Source organism: Schistocerca nitens, chromosome 3 (assembly GCF_023898315.1).
Source record: "Schistocerca nitens isolate TAMUIC-IGC-003100 chromosome 3, iqSchNite1.1, whole genome shotgun sequence".
In the NCBI taxonomy this organism is placed as follows: Eukaryota; Metazoa; Arthropoda; class Insecta; order Orthoptera; family Acrididae; genus Schistocerca; species Schistocerca nitens.
The window spans coordinates 765733905-765753419 of record NC_064616.1 but is presented as its reverse complement, the minus strand read 5'-3'; the positions used below and the strand labels follow the sequence as shown (position 1 = coordinate 765753419).

At 42.8% G+C, this 19515-nt stretch overlaps 1 protein-coding gene across 5 annotated transcripts in view; it reads left to right on the top strand.

Moving 5' to 3' along the window:
* The window catches only part of LOC126249755 (serine/threonine-protein kinase NIM1), a 518432-nt gene that overhangs the window by 141322 nt on the left and 357595 nt on the right, over positions 1 to 19515 (top strand). The window lies entirely within an intron of this gene.

The window sequence follows — 19515 nt, the reverse complement described above, 5'->3', positions numbered from 1 at the left end:
AATTCCAGTGCCCTCTGTTACTGGTCGGATGGAGCTAGTAGCGAGTTATAGACAATGTCTTAGTTTGTTGGAAGAGATTTTAAAATCTGTTTTTCTAAAATAACTGTTGTCTGCAAATTCACGGAAATACAAGTGAGACGCGGATTTCTCACCCGAATATTTCTGTTAATGAAAAATCAGTACTTATGCACTAACAATAAATGAATTAAACCGTCTTATTTTTCCTGGTATTTATCCCGTATTTAGACGGTGTCGGCATGTTAATTGTTGTATTTGGCAGTGTTAGTTGCAGAGGGTGTCCAGATGTCCTTCCTGTCGCAACCTCTCTCCCTCTCGGTTGGGAATCGTGTAACTGAGGCAGGACATCGGTACCAGTCGCCTATTCGGATGTGGGAAACCGCCTAAAAACCACATCCAGGCTGCGAGTCACGCCGATCATTGTCGTTAATCCGCCGGGTGGAGTCGATCCGGCTCCAGCGCGGCTACTCGAAACCCTGAAGCGGCGTGCTGCCAGTCAACTCACAATTTAAATAACAGAAGTTATCTAAAAGTGGCACTTTGTTACTGTCAATTTTGAAGTTGGATATTCTTATTCTGTTTTATCTGTTAACTATTACTATTTTGAGTTTAGTTGCGTACTTCGAGGTTCACGTTTAAGTGTAGGATTTTCTATAAAGAGCTGGGTAAGTCAGTTCAAAGACTGGAGGAAGACAAGATGTCACCTATCATACGAACGCTCCTAGTTACTTCTGCGGTGTTTGAATTAACCTTTGGGATGTGGACGGTTATGTATTTGATCAAGATTCGAACTCGATTTTTTTCCAAAGTTGATTCTAATTTAATTCTCATATCGTACGTAGGCGTCTCATGTGACGTGATGTTGATATTTATTCCAGTAATAGTTATTTGTTCTACGATCCGGATGTTTTTCGTATTTTGCGTTAATTTTGTTTACCTGCGTCGCATGAGGCAAATGCTCCTTTCATCAGAGACACGATTTCCTCTAACGTCAACGTTCAAATAACTCAACCCTCTGCTTTGAATGACCTCAGTGTCAATGAGACTTTAAACTCTCATATTAATTTCGTCCCTTATCTCGTATATTTTAGTATCGAGTAAAGAGGGAAAATATCCTGCGCGTTCAGAAACACTGCAGGCTGATGAAACGTACGCGAGGAGTGGGACAAAACACAGTGTCTCTTTCTTATTAAAGTTACGACTAAGAATAGAACAAAGCCGCGGCGTACCTGGCGGGAGCGGCTTCCTCGCGACAGCGGAAAGCATGCAGTATGGAGGGCCGGGCCACGGCGCAAGTTAAAGATAGCGGCCAGTAAAGAGAGCACTAGCCTGAAGGTCATGGCCGCCTCGCTGCCCTTCATTGTTTATGTCGTCGTTATAGAGATGGTCACAGCCGGCTGCCACGTGTCACCCCCGCGTGAGTGATGGCGCGCCCCCCACATGGCAACAATCACGTTCCGACGCGCTGCAGCACTCGCTGCAACATCAGCTAATTACTTTTCGCTTGACGTGACACTTCGATTGCTTTTTCTGTAATGCGAGATCGATTCTTCGAAGTTTATCGCTAGTGTCCAAAAGTATCTCATCTGGCCCGCTCTAAAACAAAGTCGAAAGATATACAGTGAATGTCATCAATGTTTACCTATTTACACGTCAAGTTCCGTAGGACCAAATTGAGGAGCAAATTTCCAAGGTCATTTAACGTGTCAGTAGATGAAATTACAACATAAAAGTAATAACAGATAAAAATAAAATGTTTATGAACCGGAAAAAAGTCAAGCCGTATGTTTAAGTAAACGCAGTCAACGATGTAACATAGGAATCAGCTTAAGTTTTCAAGGAGCTCCTCGATAGAATAGGAGTAGCGACCCATGACGAAACTCTTCAGTTTCGATTTGAAAGCGCGTGGATTACTGCTAAGATTTTTGAATTCTAGTGGTAGCTTATTGCAAATGGATGCAGTAGTGTACTGCACACCTTTCTGCACAAGAGTTAAGGAAGTCCGAACCAAATGCAGGTTTCATTTCTGCCGAGTATTGACTAAGTGGAAGCTACTTATTCCTGGGAATAAACTAATATTGTTAACAGGCAATGACAGTAAGGAATATACACGGTGTTTCAAAAGTGATGGTCAATATTCAGAGATATGATAGGAATTAGATGGGTAGATCACATAACTAATGATGAAGTATTGAATACAATTGGGGAGAAGAGGAGTTTGTGCCACAACTTGACAAAAAGAAGGGACCGGTTAGTAGGACATGTTCTGAGGCATCAAGGGATCACAAAGTTAGCATTGGAGGGCAGCGTGGAGGTTAAAAATCGTAGAGGGAGACCAAGACATGAATACACTAAGCAGATTCAGAAGGATGTAGGTTGCAGTAAGTAGTGGGAGATGAAGAAGCTTGCACAGGATAGGGTACCATGGAGAGCTGCATCAAACCAGTCTCGGGATTGAAGACCACAACAACAACAACATGATAGGAATGATCATTCGAAACAAAAAAGTCAAGTAAACATGGGCTCTAAAGCGCATACCTTAAGAGCTATGAGATATTCTTGATCTTGAATATTGTGAAACAAATGTCTTCTACTGCAATCTCTTTGCTTTCCATACTTTGGGAAGTGTTAGTATGGACTAAAATCAGAAAAGTCCAGTAAACATTTTCCCTAAAATGCATACCTTAAAAGTTATGGGCACTTGTTCATTAGAAGAGAGGTGTTCCAAAGTACTGAAGATGGACAGGTGCTCATAGCTGTTAAGGAATGCATTTTAGAGCACATGTTTACTGGTCACCTTTTCCTTTTCTTGGTCCATACTACCACTTCCCAAAATATGGAAAGCAAAGACCTTGCAGTAGAAAACATTTGCTTCACAGTATCGAAGATCAGTAACTGATCTTAGCTCTTAAGATATGCGTTTTACAGCCCATGTTTACTTGACTTTTGTTTAGAATGATCATTCCTGTCATATCCCTGAATATTGACCATCACTTCTGAAACACCCTGTATGTATTGAGAGGCCAATGTCAAAATACCCAGATTCATGAACGGGGATTGACAAGTGGTTCGTGAAATTACAGCACTTATTGCCCGAACCGCCCGTTTCTGAGCCAAAAATATCCTTTTAGAATGGGAAGAGCTACCCCAAAATATAATACCATAAAGCGAATGAAAATAAGCGAAGTAGACTAATTCTCATGTCGAACTATCACTCACTTCAGATACCGTTCGAATAGTAAAAATGGCAGCATTAAGTCTTTGAACAAACTCCTGTACACGGGCTTTCCACGACAGTTTACTATTTATCTGAATAACTAGAAATTTGAACTGTTCAGTTTCACTAATCATATGCCCATTCTGTGAAATTAAAATGTCGGGTTTTGTTGAATTGTGTGTTAGAAACTGTAAAAACTGAGTCTTACTGTGATTTAGCTTTAGTTTATTTTCTACAAGCCATGAATTTACCTCATGAACTGCACTATTTGAAACTGAGCCAATGTTGCACACAACATCCTTAACTACTAAGTTAGTGTCATCGGCAAACAGAAATATTTTAGAGTTTCCCATAATACTAAAGGGAATATTATTTATATAAATAAGGAACAGGAGTGGCCCCAACACTGGTCCCTGGGTAACCCTCCACTTTACTGTACCCCACTCAGACCCCACATCTCAGCCATTTTCAACATTGTGAATAATGACGTTTTGCTGTCTGTTGCTAAAGTAAGAGGTGAACCATTTGAGAGATACTCCCCGTATTCCGGAATGGTCCAACTTCTGGAGCAATATTTTATAATCAACACAATCAAACGCCTTAATTAAATCAAAAATATGCCTAGCGTTCGAAACCTTTTGTTTAATCCATCTGGTACCTCACAGAGAAAAAAGAATATAGAATTTTTAGTTGTTAAACGACTTCTAAAGCCGAACTGTACAGCATATCGTGTGATATAAAATGATCAATTATCCCTACATACACAGCCTTTACAATAACTTTAGCAAACACTGATGGCATAGAAATAGGTCTAAAATTGTTTTCATTATACTTTTCTCCCTTTTTATGAAGCATCTTTACTACTGAGTACTTTAATCGCTCGGGAAGCTGACCATTCCTAAACGAAAAATTAAAAATATGGCTAAATACAGGGCTAACGTGTGCAGCACAGTGTTAGAATGTAATTCAAAAAAATACTCACAGAAGGTGTTAAGTAAGGCAAATGATTAAATTCAAATTTGATTTTGATAAATTCCACCTCCGACTTCAATTCATTTTGGAATTCTCTTTCAACGCCACTCGTGTCTCTTTGAGGCAGTCTTGGTGTTCTTTTACGAGTGCAACATTATTAACAACCCGGACGATCAGTTGGTCTCCTGTGGTTTCTTTTATTTTGTTGGCTTCCACTTTCAACCAGCGCTACAGGACATAAACTAAAGGGGTAAGATACGGCGTCTTTGATGACCAAGATACGGGACCACATCTTCTGATCCATATTCCGAGGAATGTTAGATTTAAATGATGTGTCACCTGACGATTAGAATGTGCACTGCACCCGTCATACTCGTCATACAGGAAGAACGCTCCACAAACATGTAGCCAAAGCAATTTCTATCAATAATTGTGGATACCATATCGACATACTCAGCTCATATAAATACGTGCACATGCTTAAATGACACAGCAGAACTGGGCAATGAATCACACTCAAATCTCGGTTGAAAAATTCCTGAGTGCTAATTCAAACACGACTTCACAACCTTAACTTCAAAACAAAAATGAGAATCGATAAATAAACCCATAATATACACTATCGATCTGATCGAAAGTTCGTACACCCACATGTAATGCGGAATAGACCAGTAAATGTCACGAGAAGCAGAATCGTCAGTATAAATCTACGGCCTCAATACCACGCAGTACACATAAGTGAACCACAGCCTAACCACAAAAAAATCCCCATATCGTAGCACCACCTCGTCCGTACTTCGCTGTTGGTACTAAGCATGTTGGCAGAAGACATTCCGAGGCAATAGACAGGACATTGGCAGGAATGATCCGTGAAAGAAAAATCAACTTTCATGTTTTCAGAACTACTGGAATTTTAACCATTCTTATTCAACAGATTGGCTGATATATGTCGACGGAATTGTATCGTCTTTTTTAAAAACACAACTACTTGATCCATACGTCAGAAGTATTTTCATATTCAACTCTTGAACACACAGATATAATTAAGGGATTTAGAAAGCTGAAGGTGTAGAGGAGTTGGTTTGAGTTCGTGAACTAGTCTTTAGTATACAGAAAGGTCTTAAAAACAGCATATTTCGTTCACAAACTCTGAGTCAGGTCCGAGAAGTACTGGCTGGCGTGGCCCGCTTTATCTGTGATGGGTATAGATGACAGATAAGGCTCTTCACTTTCAGATTCCGCAGTGAATGACGTAGATGTGTTTTATCTATGTATGTTCTCCAGCGAGAATCGTTATCGTTGGTGTTTCAGAAACCGCTGTCATCTTCAAACAGTCAACATTCCTTCCTGGTGAAGAAAATTACTATGTCCATTACGTTTGGAAATATCCCCTACATATAAATTTCGACTAAAGAATATACGGTTAATGACTGAGGATGTTATATGTGGTATTAAATGCACGTTTTCACAAAATATGTAAGTCGTAGTTCCCTGGGGTTGTATGAAAAGCCACTCGTGTACTACACCGTGTACTTTTGAGGGTACTACTTGCTTATTGCCATATTTTGTTTAGTTACACAATTGTAACGCGTGAATAGTACTGGATGTCTAGTTGGATAATGCTGTTCTTTTTTTTTCAGTACGTTTCCTTTTCGCGATACCATCCCGTTTAAGTTGAACTTTTCTGCGAAGCCTCTCCATGTCCTTAGTATTCATTTTCTGTATTACATTTACAAATCTTGGGAATTCGAAGTGTAATTAATAATACGTTTCACCGTAGTTCCTTATGTATGCGAACTACTTGATTTTTACTGAACTCCTCATACGTTGTTCTACAGCATGTAGATTTATACAGACACTCGGCAAAAAATCGGAAGAAACGTCACTGCCGCCGTCTTCGATGGTCAGTTAGAAAATTAACTCGGGTTAGTTTGGAGAGAGGACAGAAAACCTAACAGAAACTATTTTAAACAACAGTTCTCGCGATAATGCTTCAATTCTATTCTGCGGAATATTTCTCTCGTTAATGTGATTTTTCTTAACAATTATACATCATGAATTGCGAAAAGTCATATACTTCTGCATTGATTACCTTAGAGGAATGCCATTTCATTGTCCATGATTTGATATGAAAGCTCTCAGAATACCCTTAATAGTACTTACTGTGTTTCTTTGGAAACTGAAAAGTAGAGTTATCTTTCCCGGAGTTTCCCATTTGTGATTATATCTTAAGACGGGTTTGGATAAAGAGCAGTGAAATACAGCAGATGTAGTCCTTCGCAATGTATTATATGTATTATAGACTATAAACAACAGTGAGCTGTGAGGACCGGCTCTGACTCGTGCTTCGGTAGCTCAGATGGTAGAGCACTTGCCCGCGAAAGGCAAAGGTCCCGAGTTCGAGTCTCGGTCGGGCACACAATTTTAATCTGCCAGGAAGTTTCATATCAGCGCACACTCCGCTGCAGAGTGAAAATCTCATTCTGGAAACAGTGAGGTATTTCGATGGGGACGAAGCCTTTCTGGAATCGAGAAATAAGTCGTCCGTGGCATATGACTATGCGGCCTAGGACATTTGTGTAACCCTTGTCGCAACACTCGGTACTCCCTAGGCTTCATTTTCTCTCCTCGGACATCTGTGTGTTCACATTAGGATGTTCAACCATACTAGTGCTTTTATGATGGGTTTATGATGAGTGTATTTTTTTCGAGACGAGCTCAGTTAACACTCGTAATAACCTTAGCAGTTTTTTTTCTAAGACTGACTCTGTCAATCAAAGCTGTATGGTGATAGATTTCAAACACGTGACTTTCTCATGTCGGTAATTTAGTTCGACTCAGTTTTATAAACCCTCCGTTCTCGTGATTTCTGCAACTTACAGGTTGGTTACCTCTCGATCCCTTGCTGTAGATTTTTCCTTCGATTTTTTATATGTCAAAAGTGTTATTACACACTGCCAGAAAATGTTTAATATACACTGGAGTGCAAAAGTAAAAGAAGAAAGAAACTTCCGCATGGTGTGTCACTGTCAAGTAATATAACTCGATGGAACTTGAACCACACGTAGAAAGGCTACTATGCATATAGTAAAGAAGTTAAATGAAAAGTATATGTAATGAGACGAACAGTAGTGACACTTTTCTTCAGAGACAACTTGTCTCCGCTGTTTATGATGGTACGCTGGACATTATAAAATTCGGGACATCGTTCTTCATACAGTGTGTGATCACCACGGACAGCATTGCATACGCTGCAACCTGCTCCCACAAGTTTGTTCTTGTGATAGGGCGTTCGGTTCCTTTCTACTAGAGCGGTTGCCAACTGCAGAATGGTCTTTGTTGCATGTGGACGTGCTGCAATACGTGTCCACAACGAGTGCCACACATGCTCGATGGAATGGAAGTTGGAAATGGGGAGGGGGTGGTGTGGCGGAACAGACAAGCCAGTCCATTCGCAGAACGCCCTCTCGTTCCAAGACCTCCTCCACCAGCGCTGTTCGATGTGGTCACACACAGTCATCCATAAAAATGAAGTCTGGGCCGAGTGCACTCCTGAAAAGACGTAGATGGGGAAGGAGTACAGGGTGACAAAGTTGCCTGGTGAGTGCATAGTGTTCAAAGGTTTGGAGGTAAGTACACCTATGCAATATTATGCCTCCCCACACTATAACACTTTGACCACCAAACCGCAGATGTTGACGATGATGGACGCACCCTCATATGGCGAGAGGTGGAAACACGAAATGCGTTCGACCCTGAATTCATCTGTATCGATTTAAAAATGCACGAGCACATAACACTGCAGTTAGAGGAGCTCTTTTAACGTGAGGATATTCGGCGAATATCCTCGTTGTGGCCGTACCGTAGGTGCAACCACAACGGAGGGGTATCTGTTGAGAGGCCAGACAAACGTGTGGTTCCTGAAGAGGGGCAGCAGCCTTTTCAATAGTTGCAGGGGCAACAGTCTGGATGATTGACTGATCTGGCCTTGCAACACTAACCAAAACGGCCTTTCTGTGCTGGCACTGCGAACGGCTGAAAGCAAGGGGAAACTACAGCCGTAATTTTTCCGAGGGCATGCAGCTTTACTGTATGGTTAAATGATGATGGCGTCCTCTTGGGTAAAATATTCCGGAGGTAAAATAGTCCCCCATTCGGACCTCCGGACGGGGACTACTCAGGAGGACGTCGTTATCAGGAGAAAGAAAACTGGCGTTCTACGGATCGGAGCGTGGAATGTCAGATCCCTTAATCGGGCATGTAGGTTAGAAAATTTAAAAAGGGAAATGGATAGGTTGAAGTTAGATATAGTGGGAATTAGTGAAGTTCGGTGGCAGGAGGAACAAGACTTTTGGTCAGGTGAATACAGGGTTATAAATACAAAATCAAATAGGGGTAATGCAGGAGTAGGTTTAATAATGAATAAAAAATAGGAGTGCGGGTAAGCTACTAACAACAGCATAGTGAACGCATTATTGTGGCCAAGATAGACACGAAGCCCACGCCTACTACAGTAGTACAAGTTTATATGCCAACTAGCTCTGCAGATGATGAAGAAATTGATGAAATGTATGATGAGATAAAAGAAATTATTCAGGTAGTGAAGGCAGACGAAAATTTAATAGTCATGGGTGACTGGAATTCGAGAGTAGGAAAAGGGAGAGAAGGAAACATAGTGGGTGAATATGGATTGGGGGAGAGAAATGAAAGAGGAAGCCGTCTGGTAGAATTTTGCACAGAGCATAACTTAATCATAGCTAACACTTGGTTCAAGAATCATAAAAGAAGGTTGTATACATGGAAGAATCGTGGAGACACTAAAAGGTATCAGATAGATTATATAATGGTAAGACAGAGATTTATGAACGAGGTTTTAAATTGTAAGACATTTCCAGGAGCAGATGTGGACTCTGACCACAATCTATTGGTTATGAACTGTAGATTAAAACTGAAGAAACTGCAAAAAGGTGGGAATTTAAGGAGATGGGACCTGGATAAACTGAAAGAACCGGAGGTTGTACAGAGTTTCAGGGAGAGCATAAGGGAACAATTGACAGGAATGGGGGAAATAAATACAGTAGAAGAAGAATGGGTAGCTTTGAGGGATGAAGTAGTGAAGGCAGCAGAGGATCAAGTAGGTAAAAAGACGAGGGCTAGTAGAAATCCTTGGGTAACAGAAGCAATATTGAATTTAATTGATGAAAGGAGAAAATATAAAAATGCAGTAAATGAAGCAGGCAAATAGGAATACAAACGTCTCAAAAATGAGATCGACAGGAAGTGCAAAATGGCTAAGCAGGGATGGATAGAGGACAAATGTAAGGATGGTTCAAATGGTTCAAATGGCTCTGAGCACTATGGGACTCAACTGCTGAGGTCATTAGTCCCCTAGAACTTAGAACTAGTTAAACCTAACTAACCTAAGGACATCACAAACATCCATGCCCTAGGCAGGATTCGAACCTGCGACCGTAGCGGTCTTGCGGTTCCAGACTGCAGCGCCTTTAACCGCACGGCCACTTCAGCCGGCTAAATGTAAGGATGTAGAGGCTTATCTCACTAGGGGTAAGATAGACACTGCCTACAGGAAAATTAGAGAGACCTTTGCAGAAAAGAGAACCACTTGCATGAATATCGAGAGCGCAGATGGAAACCCAGTTCTAAGCAAAGAAGGGAAAGCGGAAAGGTGGAAAGAGTATGTAGGGGGTCTATACAAGGGCGATGTACTTCACGACAATATTATGGAAATGGAAGAGGATGTAGATGAAGACGAAATGGGAGATACGATACTGCGGGAAGAGTTTGACACAGCGCTGAAAGACCTGAGTCGAAACAAGGCCCCGGGAGTAGACAACATTCCATTAGAACTACTGACATCCTTGGGAGAGCCAGTCCTGACAAAACTCTACCATCTGGTGAGCAAGATGTATGACACAGGCGAAATACCCTCAGACTTCAAGAAGAATATAATAATTCCAATCCCAAAGAAAGCTGGTGTTGACAGATGTGAAAATTACCGAACTATCAGTTTAATAAGTCACAGCTGCAAAATACTAACGCGAATTCTTTACAGACGACCTTGGTGAAGATCAGTTTCGATTCCGCAGAAATGTTGGAACACGTGAGGCAATACTGACCCTACGACTTATCATAGAAAATAGATTAAGGAAAGGCAAACCTACATTTCTAGCATTCGTAGACTTAGAGAAAGCTTTTGACAATGTTGACTGGAATACTCTCTTTCAAATTCTAAAGGTGGCAGGGGTAAAATACAGGGAGCGAAAGGCTATTTACAATTTGTACAGAAAACAGATGGCTGTTATAAGAGTCGAGGGGCACGAAAGGGAGGCAGCGGTTGGGAAGGGAGTGAGACAGGGTTGTAGCCTGTCCCCGATGTTATTCAATCTGTATATTGAGCAACCAGTGAAGGAAACAAAAGAAAAATTCGGAGTAGGTAATAAAGTCCATGGAGAAGAAATAAAAACGTTGAGGTTCGCCGATGACATTGTAATTCTGTCAGAGACAGCAAAGGACTTGCAAGAGCTGTTGAACGGAATGGACAGTGTCTTGAAAGGAGGATATAAGATGAACATCAACAAAAGCAAAACGAGGATAATGGAATGTATTCGAATTAAGTCGGGCGATGCTGAGGGAATTAGATTAGGAAATGAGACACTTAAAGTAGCAAAGGAGTTTTGCTATTTGGGGAGCAAAATAACTGATGATGGTCGAAGTAGAGAGAATATAAAATGTAGACTGGCAATGGCAAGGAAAGCGTTTCTGAAGAAGAGAAATTTGTTAACATCGAGTATAGATTTAAGTGTCAGGAAGTCGTTTCTGAAAGTATTTGTATGGAGTGTAGCCATGTATGGGAGTGAAACATGGACGATAAATAGTTTTGACAAGAAGGGAATAGAAGCTTTCGAAATGTGGTGCTACAGAAGAATGCTGAAGATTAGATGGGTAGATCACATAAATAATGAAGAGGTATTGAATAGAATTGGGGAGAAGAGGAGTTTGTGGCACAACTTGACAAGAAGAAGGGACCGGTTGGTAGGACATGTTCTGAGGCATCAAGGGATCACAAATTTAGCATTGGAGGGCAGCATGGAGGGTAAAAATTGTAGAGGGAGACCAAGAGATGAATACACTAAGCAGATTCAGAAGGATGTAGGTTGCAGTAAGTAGTGGGAGATGAAGCAGCTTGCACAGGATAGAGTAGCATGGAGAGCTGCATCAAACCAGACTCAGGACTGAAGACAACAACAACAACATTCGGCGAATGGACTGGTCTGCACATTCCCCCGATTTAAATCCCAACTAGCTCTTGTGGGATGCGTTGAAGAGACGTATAGCAGCCTGGAATGGCCAACATGGAGCATGTTGCAGGTCATGCACTGCCATTCGTGGTGATCACACGTCCTATCAAGAACCACGTCCCGCTTTTTGTAATAACCAAGGGACCATAATAAATCTCGGCGCCTTCAGTGTAATTAGAGGAAAATGTCGTTTCTGATCGTCTCGCTACAAATTTCTTTCAGTCACCTTCTGTACTGTACTGTACTACACTGTAGCAGTTCTTTCTATGTATGGTTCAATTTTCATCGGAGTATGTTACTTGGCCGTGACACATTATGAGAAAGTTACTTTCGTACTTACGTTTTGCACACCAGTATACGCTAAGATGACAAAAGTTATAAGATATCTCCTAATATCGTGTCGAGTCTACTTTTGCCCGGCATAGTGCGGCAACTCGACTTGGCATGGACTCAACAAGTCGTTGAAAGACCCCTGCAGAAATATAGAGCCGTGCTGCATCTACCCGTGCAGGACGTTCTGCACGAACTGACCTCTCGATTTTGTCCCATTAATGTTCGACAGGATTCACATCGTGCGATCTGGGTAGCCTAGTCAGTCGCTCCAACCGCCCAGTAGCGAAAAATTGTGCCCCAGTGACATGGTGCATTGTCATCCATAAAAACTTCATCATTGTTTGGCAATATGACTTCCATGAACGGTTGCAAATGGTCTCCAAGTAGCCGAACATCCAGAGGACCTAGTCTGATACATATAAACACAGCCCACACCATTATGGAGCCATCTCCAGCTTGTACAGTGACTTGTTGACAACTTGGGTCCATGGCTTCGTGGTGTCTGCGCAACTCTCGAACCCTACCATCAGGTCTTACCAGCTGAAATCGGGACTCATCTGAACAGGCCACGTCAGTTGTCTGACGCATAACCAATAGCGTCACGAGCCCAGGAGAGGCGCTGCAGGTAATATCGTGCTGTCACCAAAGGCACTCGCATCGGTCGTCTGCTGCCATAGCCCATTAACGGCAAATTTCGCCGCACTGTCCTAACGGGTACGTTCGCCGTATGTCGCACACTGATTTTTGCTGTTATTTCACCCAATGATACTTGTCTGTTACCACCGACAACTCTAAGCTTGTGGTGTCACCGCTAGACACCACACTTGCTAGGTGGTAACTTAAATCGGCCGCGGTCCTGTAGTACATGTCGGACCCGCGTGTCGCCACTGTGTAATCGCAATCCTAGCGCCACCACATGGCAGGTCACAATACACGGACTAGACCTCGCCCCAGTTGTACGGACGACATTGCTTGCGACCAGAAGTACGACGCCTTCCTCTCATTTGCCGAGAGACAGATAGAATAGCCTTCAGCTTAGTCCATAGCTACTACCTAGCAAGGCGCCATTTGTATCAGTGCTTATAGCTTACTACTATTCAAGAGAGATGTATTCCAACAAGAGAATAAAAGTTAAGTAACATCTACGTACTTTTCTTCTAATTCATTAATAAGTCTCATGTTCCAGAACTTCAAGCCCGTCTGCATTAGTTTAGTGTGCACCTAGCTACCTCATTGTGTCTAGGCTGTATGGTCTAGACACAACAAAGCTAACGCCGCTGCTCTCTGTGTAAGTGAGAGCCGTCTGCCACTGCGTTGTCCGTGGCGAGAGCTATTGCCTGAAATGTGTATTCTGGACACACTCTTGAAACCTTTGATCTCGGAATATTGAATTCCATTACGGTTCCATGCGTCTAGCTCCAACTACCATCCCGCGTCAGAGTCTGTTAATTCCCGTCATTCAGCCATAATCACGTCGGAAATCTTTTCACTTGAATCACGTGAGTACAAATAATAGCTCCGCAAATGCACTGCCCTTTAAACTTTGTGTACGCGATACTACAGCCATCTTTATATGTGCATATCGATATCCCATGACTTCTGTTACCTCAGTGTATATTGTCGTAAACGTAGTAATGACTGTTCATTTGTGTCCACATGCTTTTTTCGAAGACTAGACAATTTCTTCTATGTGTGGCCCAGGAATTTCCTTATAAAAATTTGTTTAGAGTATGTATGTTGTAGCCGGCCGAAGTGGCCGTGCGGTTAAAGGCGCTGCAGTCTGGAACCGCAAGACCGCTACGGTCGCAGGTTCGAATCCTGCCTCGGGCATGGATGTTTGTGATGTCCTTACGTTAGTTAGGTTTAAGTAGTTCTAAGTTCTAGGGGACTAATGACCTCAGCAGTTGAGTCCCATAGTGCTCAGAGCCATTACGTATGTTGTTATGCGACATGTGACATTACTATCCTAAGTATTTCAACTATATATATGACACTATTTGATTCATCATTGCCGGCCGCGGTGGTCTAGCGGTTCTAGGCGCTCAGTCCGGAACCGCGCGGCTGCTACGGTCGCAGGTTCGAATCCTGCCTCGGGCATGGATGTGTGTGATGTCCTTGGGTTAGTTAGGTTTAAGTAGTTCCAAGTTCTAGGTGACTGATGACCACAGATGTTAAGTCCCATAGTGCTCAGAGCCATTGGAACCATTTTTGATTCACCATTTCATTTAGATCTTTAACCTCAAACTTACGCCTCTTGTGTCACCGGGTCAGCAGCTCATGGTCTTGTCTTTAGCGTTGCCAATTCCAGATCATGCGCCCCAGAGTCGATACCTGGCAGGGTCGAAGATTTTTTTCACTCGGATATGGGTGTGTCTGGGTGCTGTCCTTATCATATTTCCGTTGTCATCGAACAGCAAGTGGTCGAGGGGGCGTCAAATAAAACACTTTCACCAGATGCTTGTCCTGGCCAAGGATTCCATGCGCACATTTCCATCCCTTATCATTTATTATTCACGCATGAGCGTTAAGTAAAATTTTCTTTGCTCCCTGTAACATCTGGTCTTCTGACAAAGATGAAGACGTATAGATAACCATGTCGCAATCACTTTGTCTGCATTAATGGTTCATATTCTAACGAAGCCACAGTTCTTCAGTAACCTCGTGCAAACATTTCAGACACTGTTCAAGAAATATATTTCGTCTGCGCCACTCCAACCTTCAGAACTCTCGGATACAGTATGTTTAAAGATTCCCCCGAAAAAAAAAAAGAAATAGGACGCACACGGAGTAGCATTTTTGCTGAAGCACATATATGATGACAATATGCGATGCTCCGTAGCCAACTCATAGTAGTTGTCTTATTGGGCAGTTTCTGTATCCATTGTGAGCCAGGACTTTCATGAGTCCTCTGTTACGATTGTATGTTGAGGGTATGCGTTGGCAATGCAAGAGATACTCGTCGATCTACGAACATACACACAACCTTGGAGTACACTGCCGGTTGCCACGCCACTTCAGCCATACACTGCGATGCACATGTTATCCGTACCGCAGCAGAATTCTCTCTGCAGGAAAACCGGAAAATGTAGTCTCTTCTGACACTGACCCGCTGTTGTTTGCGCAATGGTCTTAGCGAGGGCCGACATGTGTAACTTGCTTTCTGAAATTCCTACACAATACTTTTTCACGCGGGTGGCCATACGGTGGCCTGCAGCCCGGATCAGGCCAGCGATTGGTTTCAATCCGACCCGCAAAAGAAATTAGTCGTCTCTAGGGCGAGGTGCTCGCATTGTACTCCGCACGGGATGCATTTTCGGACATTGCAGTCGACACTCGTTTCTCCTAGGGTTTGCAACTCATTACGCAGACCGCCGAAAGTTGACATTTTCCCCTTTGCTTCTGTATAATGAAGCCGATGTACGCTAAGTTCAAGCGAATTCGAATTTTAAACCTTTTTTTAAATGAACAAATAAATATAGGCTTAATTTCTTTAGTGTTAAAGAAACTGCCCATGCCAATGTGATCAGTTACCAGAAGTTTTTTGGGTAAATGTTTAATAACTCCTTGCTGAAAGTGTTTGAAATTTGATGTGTTAATATTCACAAACACTCGAATGACCTTTCTGTGCTAAAAATCGCGAAGTTACGCCTAATCACTTGCCGACTGGGACTGACTATTTCATTGCCGTATATTGTTTTTTTATTCTTTCTCGTATTAACATTAGTAAATAATTCTTGCCTGTTGTGGACGTAATAGAACACTGCTACTGTTAAAAATGAAGGAAATTTGTTAAAAAATTAGCGCAAACTGTTGTGTTAAAGGCGTTTATTTTTCCATGGTGACAAAAAAAATGGTTCAAATGGCGCTGGGCACTATGGGACTTAACATCTGAGGTCATCAGTCCCCCAGAACTAAGAACTACTTAAACCTAACTAACCTAAGTACATCACACACATCCATGCCCGAGGCAGGATTAGAACCTGCGACCGTAGCAGTCTCGCGATTCCAGACTGAAGCGCCTAGAACCGCTCGGCCTCTATGGTGACATTTCAGGATGCTTGGCATCCCCTCATGAGATATTTGCATTTATTTACATACAATGGTAGTTTTTAAGACAGCTACTGTAAAACGTCGTACGTCAAGAAATAATGTTCACGAAAGGTAAATAAACGTAAGCATCTGCAAGATGTGTTGAACATAAAATGAATCTACTCGAAAATTTGTGTTTCGAGGCGTAATTTTTTGGCGGGTCGTGTTGGAGAAGGGATGCCATTCGCACCGCTGCGTTACCCCATTGACATTAAGGTCACAGACGCTAGATTGACTTTGTCTGCTAGGAGCTTTGCTATCAAGTCATGTGATGAGGCGGCCTGTGAGCTTAAGTAGGTATGTGAAACAAACCCGCGGATCACATAACGTACCTCATGACTGTTTTAGCAATAAACAAGCTACCAGTGATCCCCCGTCGATATTCTTCTTCATGACTTTCAAATTTAGCTTTGTTGTCTGTCATACATTTAAAATCATCAAGTAATCTATCAAGGATTTGGGTAACAACATTATTTACCTCATTCTGAGCTAAAGTCAGATTTAATTATGACTAGCGAAAGTATATTTCACTTCTAGTTTTGTAATTATGGACATCATTATTCAAATGTCCGCCTCTGGTAGCTGAGCGGAGCCGGCACGGTAGCTCAGCGTGTTTGGTCAGAGGACTAGCTGCCCTCTGTAATGAAAAAACTGAGTTAATGGATCAACAAGGAACTGAAACAGGTGTCTTTCGCCGTCCGCCCAGAGCAGATACAACGACGAAAACAAACAAAATGAGATAATTAAAAAAAAAAAGCGGTCAGCGCGACAGAATGTCATTCCTAACGGCCCGGGATCGATTCCCGACTGGGTCGGAGATTTTCTCCGCTCAGGGACTGGGTATTGTGTGGTCCTAATCATCATCATTTCATCCACATCGATGCGCAAGTCGCCGAAGTGGCGTCAAATCGAAAGACTTGCACCTGGCGAACTGTCTACCCGACGGGAGGCCCTTGTCACACGACATTTTTTTTTTTATTATTATTCAAATAGCTCTGAGCACAATGGGGCTTGACAGCTGAGGTCATCAGTCCCCTAGAACTAAGAACTACTTAAACCTAACCAACCTAAGGACATCACATACATCTATGCCCGAGGTAGGATTCGAACCTGCGACCGTAGCGGTCGCGCGGTTCCAGAATGAAGCGCCTAGAACCGCTCGGCCACCACGGCTAACGTCCTTATTCCTTCTGCTCTTATAGGTTATTTAGGACACGTTGCATGAGAGAAAATAAGTGTGAATTACAACTTAAGAATATGTGTAGATTTAAACTCAGTACAAGCCTCCTAACAATAATCGATATTAACTTGAGAATAAATAGGAAACACACGCTGCAGAGGTCACAGTAAAGGCTTAACACATTCGTGTAAACAAAAGGGAAACTGTGATTCGTCACTACACTACAGTCGTCAGTTTTGAATTACTGGGATTCTAACATCAGCTTGTATCGTAAAAAATATTTTGTTAAAACCGAAGAAGAGAGCCCAAAGTATAACGGGAAACGCTGTCACGGAGAGATTCCGTTTGTTGACATTCACTCCGCGTGTTGACGCAGCTCGAAGGTGAGGGAGCAACCGGGGCGTCTGCCCAGTACCCGGAAACGCGGGCGGAGGCGCAGGACTCGCAAACAGCGACAGTCCCAGCTTTCGTCCGAAATAGTGCGGGATGGGCGCTGTGAAAGCCGTGCACATGTTTGTTGCCACTCGCAAATGGCGGACCTCTCCAACCCAGGCGCTCTCGTAGCCTGTCTTGTGTCGCTGCTGACAGCCCAGCTGTCGTATCCAGCGATACCACCGTATGTAAAGTCCACACTTCCCGAGCAATGGCGACAGGAAGCATCCGGCCACCCTCTACCACCGACACTGACAAATACTGACGACACGGTGTAAGGACAGGAAAAAAGCAGAAGACTGCTTTCGGAGCAAAGAAAGTGTCTGCGTGCTTAAGTATCAGTATTGGAATTTATCTACACCTGCTTCTACATAAATACTCCACAAGCCATCGCATGCTGCATGGCAGAGGGTACCTTGTATCACTACTAGATATGTTCCACTTGCAAACAGAGCGAGGGAGAAACGACTGTCCATATACCTCCGTACGAGTCCTAATTTTCCCTATTTTATCTTCGTAATCCTAACACGAAATGTACGTTGGCCACAATAGAATCGTTTTGTTGTAAAATTCGAATGCCGGTTTCCTAAATTCTCTCTATAGTGCTTCGCGAAAAAACGTCGCCTTCCCGTCAGGAACTTCCATCTGAGTTCACAAAGCATCTCCGTAAAACTCGCATGTTGATCTAACCTACCTACCTCGTGGGAATTCCAAACGCTGGAGCAGTACTCAAGAATGGGTCGCACAAGTATTGTATACCCGATCTCCTTTATAGATGGGCTACACTTCACAAAAATTCTACCATTAAACCACAGACGGCCGGCCGAGGTGGCCGAGCGGTTCTAGGCGCTACAGTGTGGAACCGCGCGACTGCTACGGTCGCAGGTTCGAATCCTGCCTCGGGCATGGATGTGTGTGATGTCCTTAGGTTGGTTAGGTTTAAGTAGTTCTAAGTTCTAGGGGACTGATGACCTTAGACGTTAAGTCCCATAGTGCTCAGAGCCATTTGAACCATAAACCAAAGACGACCATTCGCCTTCTCTGCTAAGGTGCTCGCTCCATTTCATATCGCTGTGCAGCGTTACGCCTGGATATTTCATCGACGCAACTGTGTCAAGCAGCAAATTACTAACGCTCTGTGCCGGCCGCGGTGGTCTAGCGGTTCTAGGCGCGGAGTCTGGAACCGCGTGACTGCTATGGTCGCAGGTTCGAATCCTGCCTCGGGCATGGATGTGTGTGATGTCCTTAGGTTAGTTAGGTTTAAGTAGTTCTAAGTTCTAGGGGACTGATGACCTAAGCAGTTAAGTCCCATAGTGCTCAGAGCCAACTAACGCTCTGTTTGAAGAAAAATCGTTCAAATGGCTCTAAGCACTATGGGATTTAACATCTGAGGTCATCAGTCCCCTAGACTTCGAACTACTTAAACCTAACTAACCTAAGGACATCACACACATCCATGCCCGAGGCAGGATTCGAACCTGCGACAGTAGCGGTCTTACAGTTCCAGACTGAAGCGTCTAGAACCGCTCGGCCACAGCAGCCGGCGCTGTGGAGTGGTGATAAGTAATATAAGAAGTAAAAAATGGTAAAATATTTTATTGTATGATAGTCTCCCTTACTGTATGCCTTCCATTTTATTTCCACCTTTTATATGGCACAGTAAGCTAACAACATACTTTTTTAAGGGCGTAAGACCTTATGAACGCTTCACTTGTAACCAAGTATGCATATTTCATGGGTTATGCGACGCAAGCCTTCTTTTCATTCTCTCGGCTAAACAACCCGTTGCTCTTTTATATTTATATTTTAACTATCTTTCACCTGATAAGTGTTTGAGACAGCAAGTTGAAAATCACTATATAGTAGTAGTGGTGACTAGAAAATAAAAGGATATTTTAATCCACCCGTTTACAGGCAGTGCGGCAGTTGTTATTACCAAGAACATTTAGACTGCA